This window comes from Passer montanus, unplaced genomic scaffold (assembly GCF_014805655.1).
Source record: "Passer montanus isolate IOZ18808 unplaced genomic scaffold, ASM1480565v1 scaffold25, whole genome shotgun sequence".
Taxonomy (NCBI): Eukaryota; Metazoa; Chordata; class Aves; order Passeriformes; family Passeridae; genus Passer; species Passer montanus.
The window spans coordinates 9068052-9088806 of NW_024367149.1; the positions used below are offsets into that span (position 1 = coordinate 9068052).

Below are 20755 nucleotides of genomic sequence, written 5' to 3' on the forward strand. Positions count from 1 at the left end.
CCCTAGGAAAATATCTGACCCACATAGAGGGAATACACAATGTGGTTTGCCTCCTTGCAACTGCTTTTTCCATTTTCCAGTGGCCAGAATTGCATTTTAATCACTGAGTGCTACAGCTTTCTCCATCAGGCAGCCACTATGTGGATAAAAGCAGGACAGAAGCCTGGGTTTTTGGGGTTTTTTTGGGAAAAAAACCCAAACCAGGCAGCCAGGTTGGGATGTCCCAGGTGCCCAGAGCTCATCCCACTTGGAGAGTTTAGGGCTACAACATCCCCAGCACTGGGATGAACATGGGGCAGCAGTCTGGGGTATGGCAACCCTGGAGAGGAAGATGAAATTCTGTCAAATATCAGACAATAGTGGGAAACTCCTCTCAATAAATGGCTTAATCACTTCTCTGGCAAAATTCTGAGTGGCTGCCTTGGAATGTCTCCCCTGCCTGTTCCTCCCTTCTATCCATGTCAGGTGGCATTATGGCAGTAGCTTAACTTCCCCCTTGTTTATAAGCTGTGCTGGGGTTATCTTTTCACCTTCTTGTTTAAATAAATTCCAAATGTGTCAGTATCAGTGCCTCTACCACGGATTAATAGAATCAGCCAAAAGGATAGCTGACATTTTTGTTGCCATAGAAACTGGTCATGATGTTACACAGCTTGTCTAGTTCCCATTTGCCATATATCTAGCCAGCTTCTGAACATGGTCCCCTTTTGTTTCACGAGGAATTACATTAAAATATAATTCCATCTTAGTTCAGTCCCCATTCTGTGGCAAAGAGGATTATAGAATATTAAGATACTTCCTAAGGAAAGTGCAAAGTGATGATAATATTGCTGTGTGGCTTATGTGCATTCCAGATTAAAAGAAAAAGAAAACAAAAGTGGAGCAATTTATCCCAGAGCCCTAGATCCCAGTTACCCTCCATTCAAGTATCTCCATCAGCTTCAAATAAACAGGCATTTCCTCACTGAACCTCAGAGTGGATGTGCTTCAAATGATTGTACAAGACAACAAAAATAAAAAGCCATTACTGGAGACATTTTTTAATACACCATCAACATTTCCCTGCATAATGTGTAACCTTCTCAGTGCTGCTATCAGGCTCCTGCTCCGCAGAGGCATCTCAGCCTCGAGAGAAAACCACTCACACAGAATTAAGATGTGAAGTTTCAGCACTTAGAGATGCAGTGGGGATGGATATTGTGCCACAGGGCACTGTACACTCGGAGAAAATGCAAAGCAACTCAAGCAAGAACAATATCTACGGACTCTGAGCTGCCATGGTCCTGTTGTACCTCTTCCAGACATTCCAATTCCTGGTGTTGCAGAGGAGCCCATTTGCTGTTACAGAGGTTAAGGTGAGAAATGGGTCTCAGGAAGCTCATTTCCCCTTTTTTTATTATATGTGAAAATTAAAGGGATAGGCAAAAGATCCCAACTCCATGGCACTGGGTGCTACACAAACAGTGGCAGCTCCTGCTCCAAAGGGATTTATTCCTGCCAGAACAGCAGCACCTGGACACATCTGGCCACCCAAACCCCACCCTGGCTATGTTCATCTGCAGGTATTTTGTCATGGTCACCACTACCAAGACCTAACCACACCACTGCAATAATCCCAACACCAAGGCTGATCCTTATTTTTGCCACCAAGCATAATCTTGGTTTGATTGTCACTGTTGAGACAAGCAAATGCCACTTGTCACCATGGCCAGGGCCTTCCCTGAGCTGCTGTGGCCATGAGCACAAGCAGAAGGATGAAGATGAACAGAAAATCCTTCCCATTTTCCACACTTTTAAGTGTGGTCATCATGAGCAGTCTCTCAGGGCTTGCCATTGTTGCAGCCATGCGAGAAATGCCTGAAGAATCTGTTTTACTTCACCCAGGAACACACAAGGAGCCACTGACAGATGTCAGATATTAAGCAAAAATTTTGCCCCAAGCAAAGCACTGGATGCTTAGGCTTACACGTGGCATGTCACAGCCTGGGACTGGAGATATTCATGCCCAGCATCAGCCTTTTCTTCTCCCTGAAGTTCATGATTATGCTTTACTCAGGCACAGAAAGCAAGCACTTGGTGCTGGCAACTTCCAGGGTGGCTGCAGAGGGTCCCACAAAGCAGCCCCACATCTGCCAAGAAAAATTCCTGTTTTCCTCCCTGGATGGGAACAGATGAGATGACCTGAGTGCCTCAGAGGATGTCAGAGGAGGAGAGCTGCAGCAATGTCCCTCTGTGTCACTCCACTAAGGAACTCAGCCACAAAGGCCAGGTGGCAGCTGGTGCTCACACAGTGTGTGGTGGGGCAGTGGAGAAAGGGAAATTCAGACAAGGTTTGTTCAACCCACAACTTCTCTGTAGGACTGGAGGAGTCCCAAGAGCTGATAAATGAAGTGCAAGAAGCTGTGGAAACTGCAGCCTCTTCCTGCTGTGGAAAGCATTTTGGCACAACTCTGGAAACACCAGCCAGCCACTCTTTGCCAAGGGAGGCCAAAAGCCACAAACACCTCACCCTTCTGAGCAGCCCAAAACAGAGAAACTGCATCAATTCAACCCCAATCCAGCCTGGAGTTATTCACATGCCACAGCCATTACCCAAACATCTCTTTCAAAATTCTCCATTCCCATCATTTGTACAGAAGAATAAGAGGACGACGGGGAATAATGAGGTTTGTTGAACAAGGCAAGCTGAAGAGGAGGATCTTGTTGTCTTAAATTCCCTGGGTTTGAGGATCAGGTTCATTTTGCATGCCTGGTTGCATCAGCATGTTGAGTTATGCAATGTAGCAAGCTGTCGCACTGTACAAAGCATGACGTATCATCTCACTGATGCATGAAATTAAAAAGATGTGCTTTGCTGGGTCACCCACAGATTGACTGAAAAATCAAGTTTCCTTTATCTCCTTTTAATTATGTTTAAAATTGCAAAAAGGCAAAAAAGGAAAAAAAAAAAAAAAGGAAAGATTGTTCAAATACCTGCTTGCTCATTAATGGTAAATAATTCCAGGCAGTCAACACTAGAAATAGGTGCACCAGTGTGGGGATTTTCTTGCTGGATTTGGCAGCACACTGGGGAAGAAATCATGATGGTTGTTCACCCATCCCAGCAAGGAAAGGAGCAGCCTTTATGAGGTCAGAAGAACAGTGCAAAATGTCCCTGCTCATGGCATGGAGGTTGGAATGGGATGATCTTTAAGGTCGCTTCCAACTCAAATCATTCTGTGATAAAGGCATAATCTTTGAAGCCCAAATTTGCATTCTTGAGGGATCAGAGATGGCAGCAGGTCAGCTATCAGTGGAATAAAGCTCTTAGATGTAGACTAAAGGGTCTCTGCAGCAGGACTCTAAATATTCAGAAAAAGAAGCCAGTCACATCTGGGTGCTGTAAGACAGAGCACAGCCTGGAAGTTCAGCAGTAAAAGCAGAAGTGACTGCAAGAGGTTAAAAAAAACAAACTGCAGCCTTAGGAACAAGCCTGGTCACCTCATCTCTGGTGAGGAGAGATGAAGATTTCCCATGAAACAAGGATCCAGCAGGATGGAAAGCATCTACACTGCACCCAGCAAAGAGATGTTACCTGTGCCTGCCCTGGCACCGTGCAGACACAAGAACTCAGCTTTGTAAACTGCAGTACTGGCTTCAAGAGGAGTAGAAACAGGTTGCAGATTTCTAAAATAGTTTAGCAAGGGTGCAACTGCAGGAAGGGATGAGGCTGGATGGGTTTTGGTGGGGGAAAAGAGGAGGAAAGGAGTATATTGTATTTGCAGGGCGAAAGAAGGAATGAGGAATCTGACTCCATGGTCTCAGAAGGCTAGTTTATTATAATACTATATTATATTAAAGAAATACTATACTAAAGAATACAGAAAGGATACTTACAGAAGGCTAAAAAGATAATAATGAAAACTCCCAGAGTCCTGACACAGCTTGGCACTAGTTGGCCATTGAATCAAAACAACTCACACCAGAAACCAATGATACAATCACCTGTGGATAAACAATCTCCAGCCACATTCCAAAGCAGCAAAACACAGGAGAAGCAATGAGATAATATTGTTTTCCTTGTCCTCTGAGGCTTCTCAGCTTCCCAGGAGAAAAATCCTGGGCAAAGGGATTTTTCAGAAAATATCAATGTGTCAGGAGTAGGCAAAGCATCAAAGAGAACAAAAATGAAGCTTTTCCAGCTCTTTTTGTAGGGAGTGTTGGACTTTGCTCCATGCAGGCACAGTGGCTGGCAGAAGATGCAGCAGATTCATGCATTACTTTCCTGGAACATAAATTATCCCTCCCACAGGAAAGGAGACAAGAAGTACAAATTAACTTAAAAAATTTATTGCTGTAATAATTTCTAAGGACTTTCAGAATCTACTGGGCTTCACTTTGGGATGAGGGTGGCATGCCAGTAGTGCCCAATGCTGATGTTGCCATGGCAACAACTTGTTGCTGGACATAGAAATAAAAATGCTCTGTCACTCTGAGACCATAGAATCAATAATTGCCATGGTAAAACAAGAGTTGGTCTTCCCATCTCATATTTACTAATCAAACCCAAGGGTTTTTCCCCATGGGTGACACAGACTCCTTGGAGCTGGGACAGCACATGACCTGTGCATTGCTTAAATCCCATTTTAAGCTGGTGTGGGGAATTCAGTGATCTAGGGCCCATATATCTGCTTCTGCACAGTAGAAATATGTTTTTGCCATGCATGGGTAAGGTGGTGTTTTTATTTACACATCACTGTCCTGCTTTGATAGGAACTAAAGCCACTGAGGAATAAATGAAAATAGAAGGAAGTTAATGAAGTAGCACTGTCAAAAATACAGTTTATGATGATATGGTAGTTTTTTCACTCATGCAAAGCACTGTTCAGACCAGTGCTGACCCTAATTCTTCCTAAAACCAGATTCCAGGCACAAAGTGCAGAACTGCCTGTTATGTGCCTGTGAACCACACAGGTCTCTGTGAAACTCCAAGCTTTTCCAAAAAACTAATTTAAAAACCAGTTGATTTCAATATGTCACCTAAATGACTCCATATAACACTGCAAATAGAAATTTAAACTTTTTTTTTCCCCCTCATCTAGTCTTCCCCTCCTTCAACAAACAAACCAACTCAATCTAAGGAAGAGATGAGAAAACAAAACTTGAAGCACAGCCTGCAGCCAGAACTGCACCACATGAGGTGGCCCCAGCTCAGAAACCTCTCCTGACTTCCAGCAGGGTCTGCTCCCCCAGACCTGTGCAGGACAGAGAGGACACAGGGACAGCTTGAAGCCATTGTCACTGGCTCCCTCAATTTGTTATTGGGCTTTATCCCCCCTAGAGAAGTGACAAATAACCTTTTTCCTCCCCTTGTCCTCTGCTAATCACCCAACATTTCCATATCTCAAGTGGAGAACCGGGAGGTTAATGAGATGCAGGAGTCACATCTGCAGCCTCAACACACCAGAGTCATTCCAGAGCCGTGTATTTATAGCAAGGAGTTGCTATTATTAGAAACATAATTAAGAGCCTGAGATTCATAAGCACAACTCTAAATCTACTTGAATGGAAGAACACACAAGTACCCCAAAGCAGAATTCATCCTCCTGTAGTCAAATAAAAATACACTGGGTTTTTGGCTGGATAGAGATTTACAGGAAAAATGAAGGAGAAAAGAATGAGGTTGGGTCCAACAGGTAGCTAAAGAAATTAGTTTTGAAAGCCCTGAACTTGGCAGCCATGAAACTCAGAGAAAAATTATAGTGTTTTTGTCATAACCAATAATCAAGAAAAATAGATTAGTGGCTTTTAGGAAAGTACAAAGCAATAAAATATGCAGAAACTCATTAATTTATCTATTATGCAAGAGGCTGTGAATCATAACCTTTTGTATTGTTGGAAAAGAAACATTAAGCAAGAGGTTTGGATTCCAATAAAGCACATAAGTAGCATCTAATATGATGCAAGAGCTATAATATGATAAAACATATCCCTGTCTTCCAAGAAATTCCATTATAATGGAACATTTCTCATTTTGATAACTTTATCTTGAGATTAAAAAAAAACAACTTTTCACATTGAGCATCTGCTTTAAGGAAGCCCAAAAAATGTTTGAAACCATGTCCATTTGGCTGCCTGCTAACACAAAAGATATCACTCACTGCCTGTTACTGTGCTCATTTTCCCTTCCTTTTTAACTAGGAATGACAGTAAATTTTGCTAATTTTGAACATGGACCTCAAGTGTGGTCACTTCACTTCTGCCATTTCCACACTAATAAATGCTTTATGAGAGTTTAGAATGAATTACTAAGCAGAGTTTGACTTCTGACTGAGAATCTTATTAAAGCACAGCTCCAGGGAAAGGTTTTTAATGCTGCTTAAATTATCATGGCAGTTTTTACAGATGGCATGGCAGCTTCCCTCCCTCTTATTTTTTCCTGTCCAGTTTCAGATTAAACATGGGGTATTGGGCAGTTAATGCAAAGTGAAGGAACTCACATCCTTCCCCTGCTATCCTCCATCTCCATAACACACAGCTCAGGGTTTTCATTTTGGCTTTTAAAGACTTCTCTAGTGTTGATCTTTGTCATTCAATCTCATTTTATATACAGCTAGATACAGATAATTATCCATAAAGTGAGATTTTCTAGATGTAATTTTATACTCCTATAATATAAAAACAACTGGATTTGTTTCCACCAGAACAACGTGTTCACTCAACCCCAACTGCTCCCAGAGCAGCAAAGTGCTTTGCCAGGCCACAAGAGCCAACCAAGAGGTTCACTTATGCTGTCTCACCAATCTCCACACATGAACAGAAAAGCATTTGGGAGAAGGAGTCAGAGGCTCCTCTTAAAACCTCCTACTTCACACAGCCAAATCTTGTCTGAGCTGATAACTGCAGCAGCTTTCCTGCTAATTGGTGACATTTCCTCAGGGACATCAGCATTGGTTGTACATTAGTGTCAGCCTTGTTTTTATCCCTGTGCCTTCTGCCAGCAGTAATCAAGGTGGGAATTGCCAGGGATGTCACTGGAGCTGTTTTTGTTTTCTCTGCAAGTGGTTATTAAACCCATCTTTTCCACGGCACTCCCACCAACTCTGCTTGCAAATTTGTTAAGCACCCCTAAACCAACCACAGCAAAATTAAACATAACACTGAGGAGCAGGGGAACAGTTTGGTGACATCCACATCCAGGGTCTGGGGATGCCAAGCCACCACAAAGCAAAAGCAGCAGCAAAAAAACCCCCCCCAGCAATCCAGAGAGAAACTCCCCACACTGATCCCCAAAGCCAATGGCACGATGAACACGTTCTTCAAAAAATACACAGTGCACAACCTCATGCACACAAAATGTACAGAATAACCTGGAATAGGGGAAAAACAGAGCTGCACAGACTACAAAACCACAGAGCAACTTTAATCCTACTTTCAGAACTCTGAGTTTCAGCTCTGCCAGCACAAGTACATCCCTACATTGTGCATTATACCACAAACAATTGCTCTCAGCTCACCCTCAGCCCTGGCCCTGCACACAGGGGTGAGGAAGCCAGCTAAACTTCAGGGATTCAGATCTCAAAACACAGACAGCAGCTGAACTGCTGCTAAAAACACCTTTATCACAGAGCTGACTTGTGTAAGTCTATATGCAAATACTTCCACAATGCCTCCAAACCAACAGAATCGCACACCTGCTCTGGTTTTATCTAACATAGCAATTCTATATCACTGTACTCCAAGAAAGCAGGAAATTTAAATAAAAAGAAGTACCTTTTTGCACTGCAGAGCTGCTCCCACTCACAGCATCCAAATTATTCAGTAACTCAATGAGGGCAAAAACAACAACAACAAAAAAAATTAAAAATCCTTGTAGCCCCAAATATTCCAGCAGCAGCACAACCTTCCTTTTAGATGTGCTCCAACCAAGGCAGCATTTAAGGGGGAGCTGGGAAAGCCCCTTCTTCTCAAATGTGCTCCAGATGATCATCCCCAAAAAGACTGGGAGATGCCCAGGTGTGGTTGAGGACCTGCAGCAGCCACAGACCCCCCCAACAAGGCTGCTGCCATCCCCAGCAGGATGCTGTGATCTCACACACCTGGCTCAGTGGCTGTGCTTGAAAATTATGTACAATTGTGTCCTTATCACCTGTATCCTCATCACCTGTGTCTTTATTTATTGCCTGTACAGTTGTTACTACCTGTGTTCAGTGCCCCACCACCCTCTGGGTGCCATGCTCCTCTCCTGCAGACCCCAATGAGGTCTCTTGTCCAGGCTGAACAAACCAAGTGAGCACAGCCACTCCTCACATCTGTGGGAAATAGTAAAGGTAAGGAGATTTTTAGAAAGCTGGGAAAAGCAGGCCTAAGAAACAGAAAGAACAGAGAACTAGCTGCAGATGCAAAGTCTGAAAGTAGAAAAAGTTACAATGCTATAGCAAGCAAGGGCATGAAACAATAGCTTGAGTTTTAGGCTTGGCCAAGACAGACCTTAAGACTAGAGGAAAATATACTTAGCAAGATAGTAGATTTTAAACTTAATAATGCTTAGTATTGTTAATGGAAAGAAGACAAGTATTGTGTGAAGCAGGTGTACGTGTACTTTTAGTAATTGGCTAAAAGAACTGTCTGTAAGATTTAGCAATATGCTATTGGCTAAAAAGTTTTTAAGATGCTCTATAACAAAGAAATCTCTGGCTGCTGCTGGCTGTACGTGAGATTTGCCATCTTCCAATTGTCTCAACCATGTAATGAGGCTGATGCTGCAAAGCGCAAGGAATGTGTCCTGGCAGTCCCATCCCATTTGTGAAAGAGAAAAATAACCACACCAACACACAAGAGTTCCTCTCTAGACGCTGCACCACCCTCCCAGCCCCCCATAGATGCAATGGATCCATGGATCAGCCCTGTCCTGCCCCATACCCTGCCACAGTGGAACATTTTGACATCCCAGAAATGCCTCTCCCTGCTGCCTTCATGGAGATCCTACAGGAGTTTGGGCTCTGGGGAGTTCCAGCGCCAGCTGAGCTAAAGGAGTGACACCCACACTTGATCCTGTGAGGTGAAAGACTGATAAATGCTGTTATTCCTGCAAGGAATCACTCCTCAGAGCCAAAGCAGCACCCAGGGAAGCTTGGCCTCTACCCAGAGCAGCCTCTGCCAGAGATCTCCTCCTGCAGCTGGTCTGGAGAGCCACGGCCACTAAACCCTGCCCTGATTCCTCCACAATGTGTCACTCTGAGACAAACCCTTCTCACAAGAGGATGTTCTTGTGGACAGAATGGAAGTATTTACAAAGATACAAGAGTTTAGCTCAGTGTAAGAGATCTCAGAGGGGCTCAGAAGACCATTGCACATAAACTATGCACGATGGCTTGAGACAACAACCTGCTAACATCTTCCATAATTTAAACAGGCCTGAATAATTTCAATTACAATAATTTATTCAATGGCTTCAACCCCTTCACTGTCCATAAACTGTCTTTTAATGAGTTACAATGTTCACAGATTTACTGTTTCTTTTTCTTCACTTGCTTTGTTTTGGTTGGAAATTCTCTAGCAATGGAGTGCAGTGGAGCTACACTAATGAGCTTTGTAGCCAAACAAATCCACATCCCTGGATTGCTTCTCTGAAGGCTAAATTGTAACAAATAAACAACAGCAACCAAAAAAAATTGTGTTTCTCCTGTGGTCACTGAAAAATTAACTTTCTGCAACTCTCTGTTGCTGGCTGCCAGCCTCCCCAGCTCCATCTGCTCCTGTCCTGCTTCCCTGGGGACTGGGATGAGCAGAGGCCTCTGCTCTGCTCAATCCTGCTCAGGTACAGGGGGCCCACACTGGAAACATCTTCCACACAGATTCCCACCATCGCCTCACAAAATCTGCCTTAAATTGTGCTGAAAGCTCAGGTGCTACCTCTGCATCCATCCTGACTTCTGACTATGTCTTCTAAAGGTTGTCCAATTTCATTTAAACCAGATGGGGTTTCAATACTTTTTAACTACAAAAGTATAAGTAACCCAGATTGGTGATTCCTAATGCATAAATAAAAAAATATAATCTATAAGAAGCATTAATAAAAAAATTATCACTTACAACTATGTCTTGCCTGGAATTTTATTTTTTTTCTTCTGAAGGATTTCTGATGTAGATATTTAAGGCAAGGACCCAAAATTCATATACAAGTGTCTAAGTATCTGATCCATTTTTCAACATTGTCAACACCCTGTAACACCAAGAGCTTTTCACTACAGGTAGATCTGTCTTCCTTGGCTGCTGGACTGGGAGAATCTGCACTTGGGGCTGCACAGGAGGAGCCACTGACTCAGTGATCTGTCAAAACACTTGTACTTTTAATATCCACCCCCATGATCTTCTGGAGGCCACCAGCCAGGTGAGGTGCTGGCTTGTCCTTAGGCTATTACTTGGCATCTCTATAAAAAACTTGGCTTTGCCAGGTTCTTGAGGGACACAAGTCATTAATGGAAACCTGAGGGCTCCTAAGAGCAAATTAATAGACATATATATTTTATACATTCATCAAGGAAGGGAAATGTGCCTGTGCAGCCATGTATGCAGCTTCTGCTGGAAGCCAAATATTCCTAGTGGAGACTTAGATCCAGAAATGCCTCCAGATGTTTCACCCTATCAGACACAGGGCCCTGCAGTGCCTTCAGCTGTGCAAGTCCCACAGAGAATCCAGCAGGGATTTTGGGTGCTGCTGAGCCAGCACTGCCTTCAACAAGGACCAGCACTGGGAAAGTTTGATCTGTCTCCTTTTAACATCACCTGAAATCCTGGTGAGACTTCCTGCCCCAAAGCCCCGGAATTCCAGCCATTGCTGGGATTTACCTGGAAATATACACACACAGATTTAGGGAGAAGCAGGATTTTCTCAAACTCAGGGCCAGCAGACTTATTTAGTACAGAACACTGAACTGCAATCAACATTATCAGCTGCTCTCTGCTATCAGGTTGGGGCTGGGCAGGTGGCACAGAGACAGAGATGATGACTTTTGGCTTAGAAGTGGCCTGAGAAAGGCTTCTGCCCTTGAACATGTGGCTGGTGATCACGGCTTATCCTCAGCATCTTCATGAGTTCTTGGTTCACAGACCCTGAAGCCACTTCCTGACCTCCAAAACTTAAATTACGCTTCAGCACTGAGGGGTAGGTTCAGGCTAAGATTTTATCAGCAGGCTGTGTGAAGTGTTGATTGTATGGGCAGCAGTGCAGGCTCTGTGTGAGTGAGTTCTCCCAGCTCCAGGAATGTTCTGTGCCCTTAGCAGAGTCTCTGCTGAGACAGCATCTATTAGAGATTCTGTACCTGTATTTGTGTGCACCAGCATGCAGTTACACTGGATTCACACTGGGTTCAGTAACAACACATGCTCATACCCAGAAATTGTCTGTCTGCAAAGGGATTTCCTCCAGAACCTCCTCATCTGCCCCACACCGAGGCAGGAAGGAGGCAGTGAGTCTGGGGGTCTAGACTTTGTAAAGTCCAACCAGACACATTTTGGTAAGAAAAGCACAAAATAACTCAGTATTGAGGCTTTTCTCTTATCTTATTCGGATCCTCTCTGCCAGACTTGTCCTATTAAAAAGATATTCAAGAAGAGAGGAAACCCTGATTGTGCTGCTGTGCTTTGAAGGATGGCAACCACAAGAACTGCAGCTCCTAGAGAAGGGAAGAGGATAAGGTTACTGGGAGGAAAGAGCATCAGCCTTCAAAAGTGGGAAAAGAAAACCTCCAGTGCTCCAGTACTGATTGTGGATTGCAGATTATTTAATTCTGACTAAGACACAAAAGGTCCCCACATGATACTCACACCTGGGCACTGAGAACAGAAAATTCTCCCCTCATGCAACAGCTTTGTCCTGGACAAAGCAGCCCTGAGTAATCACCACAACTTGTTCCTACAGGAATGTTTTTGGTTCCCTTATGAGGTTTTTTTGAGTGTTTCATGGTTTTTTTAAGGTGCCTGCTGTTCTGCTCTGCGCCTTATTGTCTCTGCCTAGAGACTTTATGCCATGGTTTTAATTTGCATTCCCCAATGAATATATGATTAGGAATTGCATTTATAATTAGTAGTTTTGTCATTTAAAGTTCACCAGTTTTGCAGCCAATTATTGGGAAAAAAAGACTGTTTATTATTTTCAATATATTATTACTTTATTATGGCTCATTGCTTTAAAATACTTAGCTTAATCCTTTGCAGGTCCTTAAACACAAATATGGCAGCTATTAGCAACCTCTTCAGTCAGGCATAAAATTGTACCCACAGGCCTCATAAACAACAGAGTGTTTTGGAGAGATTAAATCAGTGTATACAGCTGCGAGGGAGGCCATTAGCAAATATATTCTCATTCTGCCTCAGTGTTATTTTGTTTTGCCACTGTGCTCTTGTCAAATCTATCAACTACCTGTGCTCTCCTCTCCATAAATAAGAGGTGTCACCTCACCAGGTCCATCCATCAGAAACATTTCAGTCAACACACAATTACATCCTGCGCTCTCCTGCTAATATCCTAATTCCTATCATTTGTATTTCAAAGGGGACAAGCTGGATGGCAAAGAGTGGAGCCAGGCACAGGCCAGAGTGATTGATCTCTGCAGCCAGGGCAAGTGCTCAGCTCAACCAGCTTCGTGTGGTATCAACACGGGGCACCTTCTCTGGGCTGAACTTGGGAAAAATCTCATTCAGGCCAAGTTGGGAGTGCTCCCCTTTAGCCTGGCAATTCCCCCTAAAGCCTGGAGCAAGATGGACTTGGGATGTGAAAAGTGCTGGCAGCCTGCTGAGGGCACAGGTGACACCTCAGTTTGTCTGTGCACCTTCAGACCACGTGAATCCCAAAGATCCCTCCAGCCTCCTTCCCTCCCAGGCAATCCCGAATATCCCTCCAGCCTCCTTCCCTCCCAGGCAATCCCAAAGCTCCCTCCAGCCTCCTTCCCTCTCAGGCAATCCCAAATATCCCTCCAGCCCCCTTGCCTCTGACTCTCTGCAGCACTGTGAAAAAAAGATGTGCTGAAAGACAGGCAAGCCAACAATGACAGAGTTCAATTCTTGCTCTGCTCCAGCCGTGCTTGGTGGAATTCTCCTCCCTATCCCATCCACCAGATTATTTTCCCTAAATCTGTAATCCCCTTGAAATCATCAGGTGAGCCATTTTTCCATTATATTTCTGACTCAAGATTGCCAAGAGCTCCCTGCAGAGCCAACAGTAAGTGCACTATTTGCTAAAGGACAGAACAATCTCAAATGAGGAGGAACTTGCACGGGAAGTAAAAAAATGTGACACAATTATCATGTAAATTATAGTGGTTGTTTTAAATCCCCTGCCAGTGAGACATGAGGTTATACCACATGTTTCTGAGGCAAAGAGAGAATTGCTTTCTTGCCTAGAGACAAGTCAGCAATATGAGAAGAACAACCACACACACACACAAAAAATCCAACAAAGCAAATCTGTATCTTTGGTGCAATAAATACTGGCCCTGCTTTACTATTTCCCATGGAGTACTTTCTGTGCTGATATGCAGAGCTGCAGGTCATGTTGGGGCAATGACCATTGTGAAAAATCAAGGTAAAAAAAGCAAAGGAAAACTGTGAAAGACAAAAAGAAAATAAATGTCATATTCTCATTTTTTCTCTTTCAAGCCTAATTAGAGGCCACCTTGCCTAGTTTCTTGTCTCCTGTCTGCTCTGAAACAATGCTCTAAGTAAGAAAGTATATATATAGATAGATAGATATAGATATATATACACAAAATTTGATGCATTCTCTGTCTCCTCCCCTTTTTAGAAGAGCCTGAAGAGAATCAGACCTGTAGCTATCAAATGCCAGGCAGTTCCCAAAGCTCAACATTTTTCCTTAGGTCTTTCCTTAGGTAGTTCTTGAGCTAAAGGGAAGATTCTAATTCAAATGTCTCACATTTAAAGCCACCTGTAAAGTTTGCAGTCTGTACAGGACGTGGAGCCTACAAAATATTGTTTTCCAGACCCTTTGGCCTGGAACTTGATCTTGTCACTCCAAAAATCTCTGTTAAGGAATCTGGACCCAAGTTACTGTCCCAGTGTTCCCATCCCATGGTTCCTATACTTGCACACAATATGGATAAACTATAGGAAAATGCACTTTTGTTTCAAATCATCCTCTCCAAAAATAGCTCCTTCTACTTTTTAAGATGCCACCACTCTGCTTAGAAAGTTTATCTGCAGCAAGTGAAAAATCTATTAATCATTATAATCAAATGAGGACATTGCACTGTGATAAGGGAAGGGTGAAATCCCACTCCACAACAAAGAGTCAATTAACTTCATGCAATTTAAATGAATTTGGCATCAAGAGTGTTTGGGCAGAGCCAGCATGCTCCCCACCACAAACAACCAGGATTGTTTGCTGAGAAATTCTGCACCCCAGCAAGGCACTCCCAAGAATACAGAATGATCTGGAAGGTAAAGACCTGGGACAATGCTTGTTTGAAACAGCAACAGCTCAGCTCCTCTGAAATAAATGCAAAAAATGCAAATAAGAGGGGATTTAGGTATATTCTGCTAATGGTTCTGCTTATATGAACTCAGATGCCACATGCTGCAATGGGCAGAAAAAAAGTACCTGCTCTAAAACTGCATTTTCTGATAATGCACTGGCAGGTCACTTTCTCCTTTTTTGTGGTTGTTATTTATTTTTTTTTTACTATTTTTCCAAAAACTATTAATATTAAATAAATTTATTTTAGAAAGCTTGAGCAATAGGTTGTACCTAAGACTTAAAATCAGTCTTTAAATCTACATGCTGGTCAGGTCTCCTCTGGCCATGATATACAGTTTGGGCTGCAGGACAGAGGGGAGAATGAAGGAAAAACACTTACCCAGAAGAGACACACACAAAAAAACCTTACTGATTTATGAATGCAACACTTGGAAAGTGTTGAGCATGCAAATCAAAGCTGCCTTGGAGCAGGTTCATTTTGTAGCACCCACGTTTGTGTGGCAGGTTAATCACACAGATGCTGACACAGCAATGCCAGGGTAACTTTAATAAAGGTTTGGGGCTTTCTTTTTTCTTTTTAGGAGTATGGTTCCAGCTCATTTGGGTCCCACATTTCAAAGTTTAAAAGGTAAAAGAATGGTCACAAATAAGTGGTCAAAACAAGAAAAAAAGAGCTTTAGATGTAGTATTTCTTTGCATTCACTGCAGCAGGGCATTACTAGAGGAAAAATCAGAGAATTAAGTAATCATACTTACACAGGAAACAGCACAAGGGTCAAAATGTAATGTAATGTCCTCTGGCATTAGTAAAGCAAGATGGTGCAGAAAGAGTTAAGGATGTTTTCTACACTGGTGCTTCTCATCATTTTAGATAACTTACAGTGGAACAAGACAGGTTTTGGTCAGGGTTTCTCAGGGTCTCCTCGGTAGAACGTAATAACAAGTCTAGGCCAGTAACACACTTTCTTTGCTGTCTCTTCACCTTCCACACAACTGTCTCCAGCTATACTGTGGCAAAATTGTGGCATCTCTGGTAAGGAAACGAGATACAGGGGCACAAATTATTCAGCAGTTCAGTCCAATATATAGTTGTAGATGTGGAGGGAAACTTCAGGGACAACAGAGTAGTTACTACACCCACAGCCACCAACCCAAACAACTTCATTGTAGTCTCACTGCTACATCTACATTACTAAGTAAATTCACACAGCAGAAGTAAATTATTAGATCAAATCTGGTACTGAGGCTTCTATGCCTACACTATATATATATATATATATTTCAGGCATTCACTGGGGATTAGATCTAATCTGCTCCCCTCAACCAAACATGCCCACCAAGCGTGTGGTTCAGGATTTATCACTGTCCCAGCCCTTTTATCTCCATTAGATGTTGGGACACGTTGCCTGGGGCTGTTGGTGCACAGGAAAGCAGAGCTGTGAATTGAATCAGCACACAATCAGGGGGGACAATGAGGGCACTGCCTTCACCACTGCTGGAATCACCACACAAATAGATGTCGTTGTATTACCCACACTTCAGCTGGCAAATGGATGGTGAATAAATTTGCTGGCTTTCCCTGAGTCGCTGGGATGGATGTTCTATTTCATTAATGCAGCCACCCCAGCCATCCCTTCATGCTGGAGATACACAAAGTGTATAAATAACAAGTGAAGCCCCTGCAAACTGCTAGAACGTGCCCTACGGATGGCATTACCTAACTTTGTATTGTACACAGAACTTATGCTTTAAATGAGGGGAAAATTAAACTATTCAAGACATACCTTGCCATTTGCTGTAAAGCCATAGGTTAGCCAAACACAGCAGGATCTCTGTTGTAGCAGCTATTTTTGCTCCAGTTGCTTTGTATCACACGTAAGAGGTTTTCCTTTTGCATCAGATTCTATAGAACATTCTTATTATATAGGCTACAGGCCTCGCTAGATTTCTTTTTAATAAAACCTATCTCTTTCAATTAACTTGATTGGATGTGTTAATGTTTTGGGACTTGATTAATAATCCTGGGAGATAATTCTGCAAAGGTCCAGAGGCACTAAAATGTCCATGCAAATGGGGAATGATGGAGGAATCGTGAATGCAATCTATAACACTCGGCACAGCAGCAAGCCCAGAGCTGCCACGCTGCTCAGCTGCAAAAAACAAACAACCCATATGCCACAAGTATAAACTATCTGGAAGCTCGATCTATCATCTCTCTCATGCAACTGAGCAAGGAACAGAATTAACTGTGTAATACCTTCCTGGAGGAGTGCTTTCATCCTTGGGCTTTAATTAGAGATTTATCTGAACTAGAGCTCCGACTGTAAGCACGCTGAAATCCAGATACATAATCCTCAGCTTTTATCCAGCTCCCTAAATAACTCTGGAGTTACCCAGCAGAGAATTTGCACCCCAAGTACAGCACAGGCCTGGGATTCTTCTCCTGTGCCATAAGACAGACCAAGCACCTGACTGAGGCCACCTGAAGTGCTGGTGTGAGCCCAGGGCTGGACGACAATTCCTGCATCTGCTCCTCGTCTCGTGTGCAGAGCAGGGAAATTCTCAGAAGAACGACTTTCAGAGGGTAATTTCCTCATCATGTTCACTCAGATGTGGTCCTGACAGCACACACAGAGGATCCTCTGCTGACAGACGAGGTGAGGGGGGAGGCTTGGCTGCCCTCTGCTCATCCTCAGGCTTCCACACAATTCCCCAAACCTCCTCCCGTGCTCTGCAAACCAAGGCATCGCTTCCAGCTCCCCTAGGAAAGGGAGAGAAAGGAAGAATCCATGCCAGGACCAGCACTGGCTCTTTCCAGAGAGAATCTTCTTCCCTTACCCAGTGATCTGTCACAAGCTCCCCCTCATTTTCCAGGTTTGGGAATATAAATGAGCCCAGTGGCCAGGCATGCTCAGCAGAGCCACTGCTGCACCTCAGAGCACTCACCCTCAGCAGAGAGCCACGCTCTCATCTCCAGCTCTCTTTGCCAATCATGGTCATCATCTCACACAGAAAGTGATAAAATATTTACAGCTAGAAGGCTGCTAAATTTATTCCCCTGTGCCCACATGCACATTTTGCAGAGCAATTCCTTTCTGGCTAAAATTCTGCACACTAAACATTAATTACTGCAGTCTGACAAAGTGAGAAATTGGACAGGAAATACGATTTGGAAAAGCATCGACGTGACACAGGTGACTAACAACCATTTTCAAAAGCAACTTCAGGCAATATCTCAAATAAAACAGTTCATGAATTGTTTTTCCTTGAGCTGGAACTCGTGCTGCTAGTGGTTCTACAAGGGGCAGAAACCTCAAAGTGACCAGGAGGATGTCCCTCAGGTTTGGTGAGTGACAACAGGCAGTGCCACCATCAGCCCTCCTGACAAATGCATCCCAGATTAATTGCTAATCTGATGCACAAACTCCTCACCAAGCCAGAAAATTGAATATTTGGAAATCCAGAATGCACTTTTCTGAAACCAGAAAATCAAGAGATTTGTTAAGACAGCACTTTAAAAGGAAAAGTAATTTTCATTTAATTTATCAACCAGTTTTGGAAATAGTCATCATCATCACTTACAGTGACTTTGTAAATTCCTTATCTCTGATTTCAATTTACTTATTATTTAGACATACATACAAATTCTTATCAAACTTGCTTGAAAGAAAGCCTTTCCCTCAGCTGACTTCTTTCTTTCTAAAAATTTCAGGCTTCAGCTTTTTGATCACCAGACATTTTCAAAACTCCTACCTTTTTTTTTTTTTTCTTTTTTTTTTTTTTTTTTGTGGTTAGAAAAGAATATTTCCTTTCCCATAAAGATTTTGCAGTTTTCTAATATTAAAACTTCAAAATGCAGATTTGCAGATAATGCAGAACTACAGCAAGGCAGAGATTATGGTCACAACTTTACGACCACACTGATGCCAACTGTGGTGCCAAGACCACCACTAAACCAAGTCCCTCAGTGCCACATCCACATTATTTTGACATTCCAGACCCTGTGATGAAGATCATGGAACTAAAAACTTCTTCATGGATTTGACCACCAGAAAATTATGCCACACACTCACTGGAAATACTTATGCAAATGTATGCTTGTTTTTTTAAATTAAGAGTTAGGTTATTACAGAAATATTAAAATTTCAGCCCAGGCCCAGCTAAATGGCTTAAGATAATACATCATATTTTAATCTAACAAAGGCTTCATCCGTTATCCTGAAGTTCAGAATTAGCTTGATGTGTTTCATCCAACTCACTTGTCCTGGATTGTAAAATAATGATGTAATTTGTAATAAATTACTGAGTTTCAGCAGTGACAAATTGTTTACTTAATTCAATAAAATAGTGTCACTTTTGTAAAGTGCATAATCTCAGAGAACTCAGCTGGTTGTGAATTGCAGGTTATGAAGAAAAACATTCATGTCAATCCAACATAGAGAAGAAATAAGATCTGAAGCAAAGGAACTGCAGTCCCTCAGATCACTCTTTTGCACTTTAGTGTCGCTCTCAATTTAAGTATTTTCCGGAAATCAGCCAGCCTGGAACAGGCAGGATCACTCTGGCTCACTGAGTCTAATCTGACATGACTAACCAAAGCAGACACGATATGTCATAGCAATGAATGACTCATCAGGCTGGGAAATTCAAAAAAATACCATTTTCCAAGATACAATTTTTGACCTTTACAGTCAACCCCAACCTACTGCACACAGGCATGGTAGAACCAGCCCTGAGAGCAGAGTGCAATGAAACTTGCCAAAGGAAGGGGAAGTTTGGGGGAAAGGGATGGTATTTACCCACCTCTGGCAGTATTTTGTACAAGAGACAGTAAAAAATCTCAGCCTTTCTGTGATTTTAGCCAGAAATTCCTCCTTTACAAAACCTTCCCTTCTGTCAGCTGTTTGGGGGCCCAGGAAAAGTGATTTATCCTCATTACCCACTTTTTCCATCTCTGTAATGAGGACCAAGACGCTGCTCTGTGCTGCACCATTGCTGTGACAATTCATTAATGTCTGTGAGGCGCTCTGGAGATGTGAGGGATTATTGCTGGTACATTTTGCACTAATTTTTATGTACCCAGTCAACCACTGTCCCCAAATCCCTGCGCTCTGCAGGCCCTAATTGGGCTAAAAGGAAAGAGTTATTGCAGCTTGCCCCGGTGTAGCCAGAAAAAAAGGGAGACAATTAATTGATTTTTACTTTTTCACACTGATTTAGATTCTAGTGGTGATTAAAGCACCAGTCTTGCTAGATATGTGTTTCCACATGAAATTGCTCTGAAACCAATGAGGTTCTTGATCTGTTTGCCCAAATATTATCAGGATATTAGAAAAATTAGGACCTAAGTCATCTTCCAGATTCCCTGTTCTCATAATTTACATTTTAATTTTCCTTCCACAGCTTGTATCTAGAAAATCAGCCTTTAAAACAACATTGAGAAAAATTTGGTAGGAATAAGAGGCAGAAAATTGAATTAGAATATTAGAATAATAGGCAGCAAGTAGCCTACACATATTTTAATTTAAATTCACAGAATGGTACTTTTCAGATGATTATAGTATTTCTTTGATTGTGTGTATTTTCAAGCAATGAAATCCATTTTCATTTAAACCCCTATTTGAAACCCAAAAACTCAGGCAACCTCTTGTACATAAATCTGCTCCGCTTTCCCCCACTGGACCACGCAGCACACGTTGTTTTCCCTTGTGCTGTGAGGTAGCTGGGAGAAGAAGCTGCCAGACAGCTTGGAAGTCATATCTGAAGAGATGAGAGAAGACTGTTAAAAGATAGAAAGGAAATGAGGAAGGATCTGAATGCCAGAACGAATCTGGGATCCGCGCGCGTCAGGGAAAACAAAGATGAACGGAAGATCAGGGGAAGCAGCGTTGAGCTCATCAAGAAAAGCAAGGCAGGAAACCAAAGCCTGGAAACAGAGAGATGAAAAAGGAGCAGTGACAGATCTGTGCTAAGTAAAAAATAGGAAGGAAAGAGGTAATAGTGCAAAGATTATTAGGAAACCTGAGGAAATCGATGATGAATTTTCTTCTATCATTTGCTTCCCGAACCTGTCTGAAACATCCAAGAAATTGGATTTGCCCATCACAGAAAAAGGAAACACTGAAAGGAAGGAACAAGGGTAGCAGGAGTATGGAATGCAGGTACCTCTGGAACATGGATGCTCACTCCAAGGGTCCCTTGCTGTAGCTGCACCACGACTCACCCCTGAGGAAATGCAAACTCAGTTCATGTTGCCATCATATCCCACCACTACTCTTTGTA

The 20755-nt window shown here is 42.7% G+C and overlaps 1 protein-coding gene across 3 annotated transcripts in view; it reads right to left on the bottom strand.

Moving 5' to 3' along the window:
- DAB1 (DAB adaptor protein 1) overlaps positions 1 to 20755 on the bottom strand; it is a 409388-nt gene that overhangs the window by 259092 nt on the left and 129541 nt on the right. Inside the window, exon 1 of one of the 3 annotated variants that reach the window (XM_039711666.1) lies at positions 7753 to 7880. The exons of the other annotated variants lie outside the window; for them this stretch is intronic. The gene's annotated coding sequence lies outside the window, so the exon portion shown is untranslated. Of the gene's footprint in view, positions 1 to 7752; positions 7881 to 20755 lie in introns of those variants that run through there. 3 annotated transcript variants of the gene reach the window in all.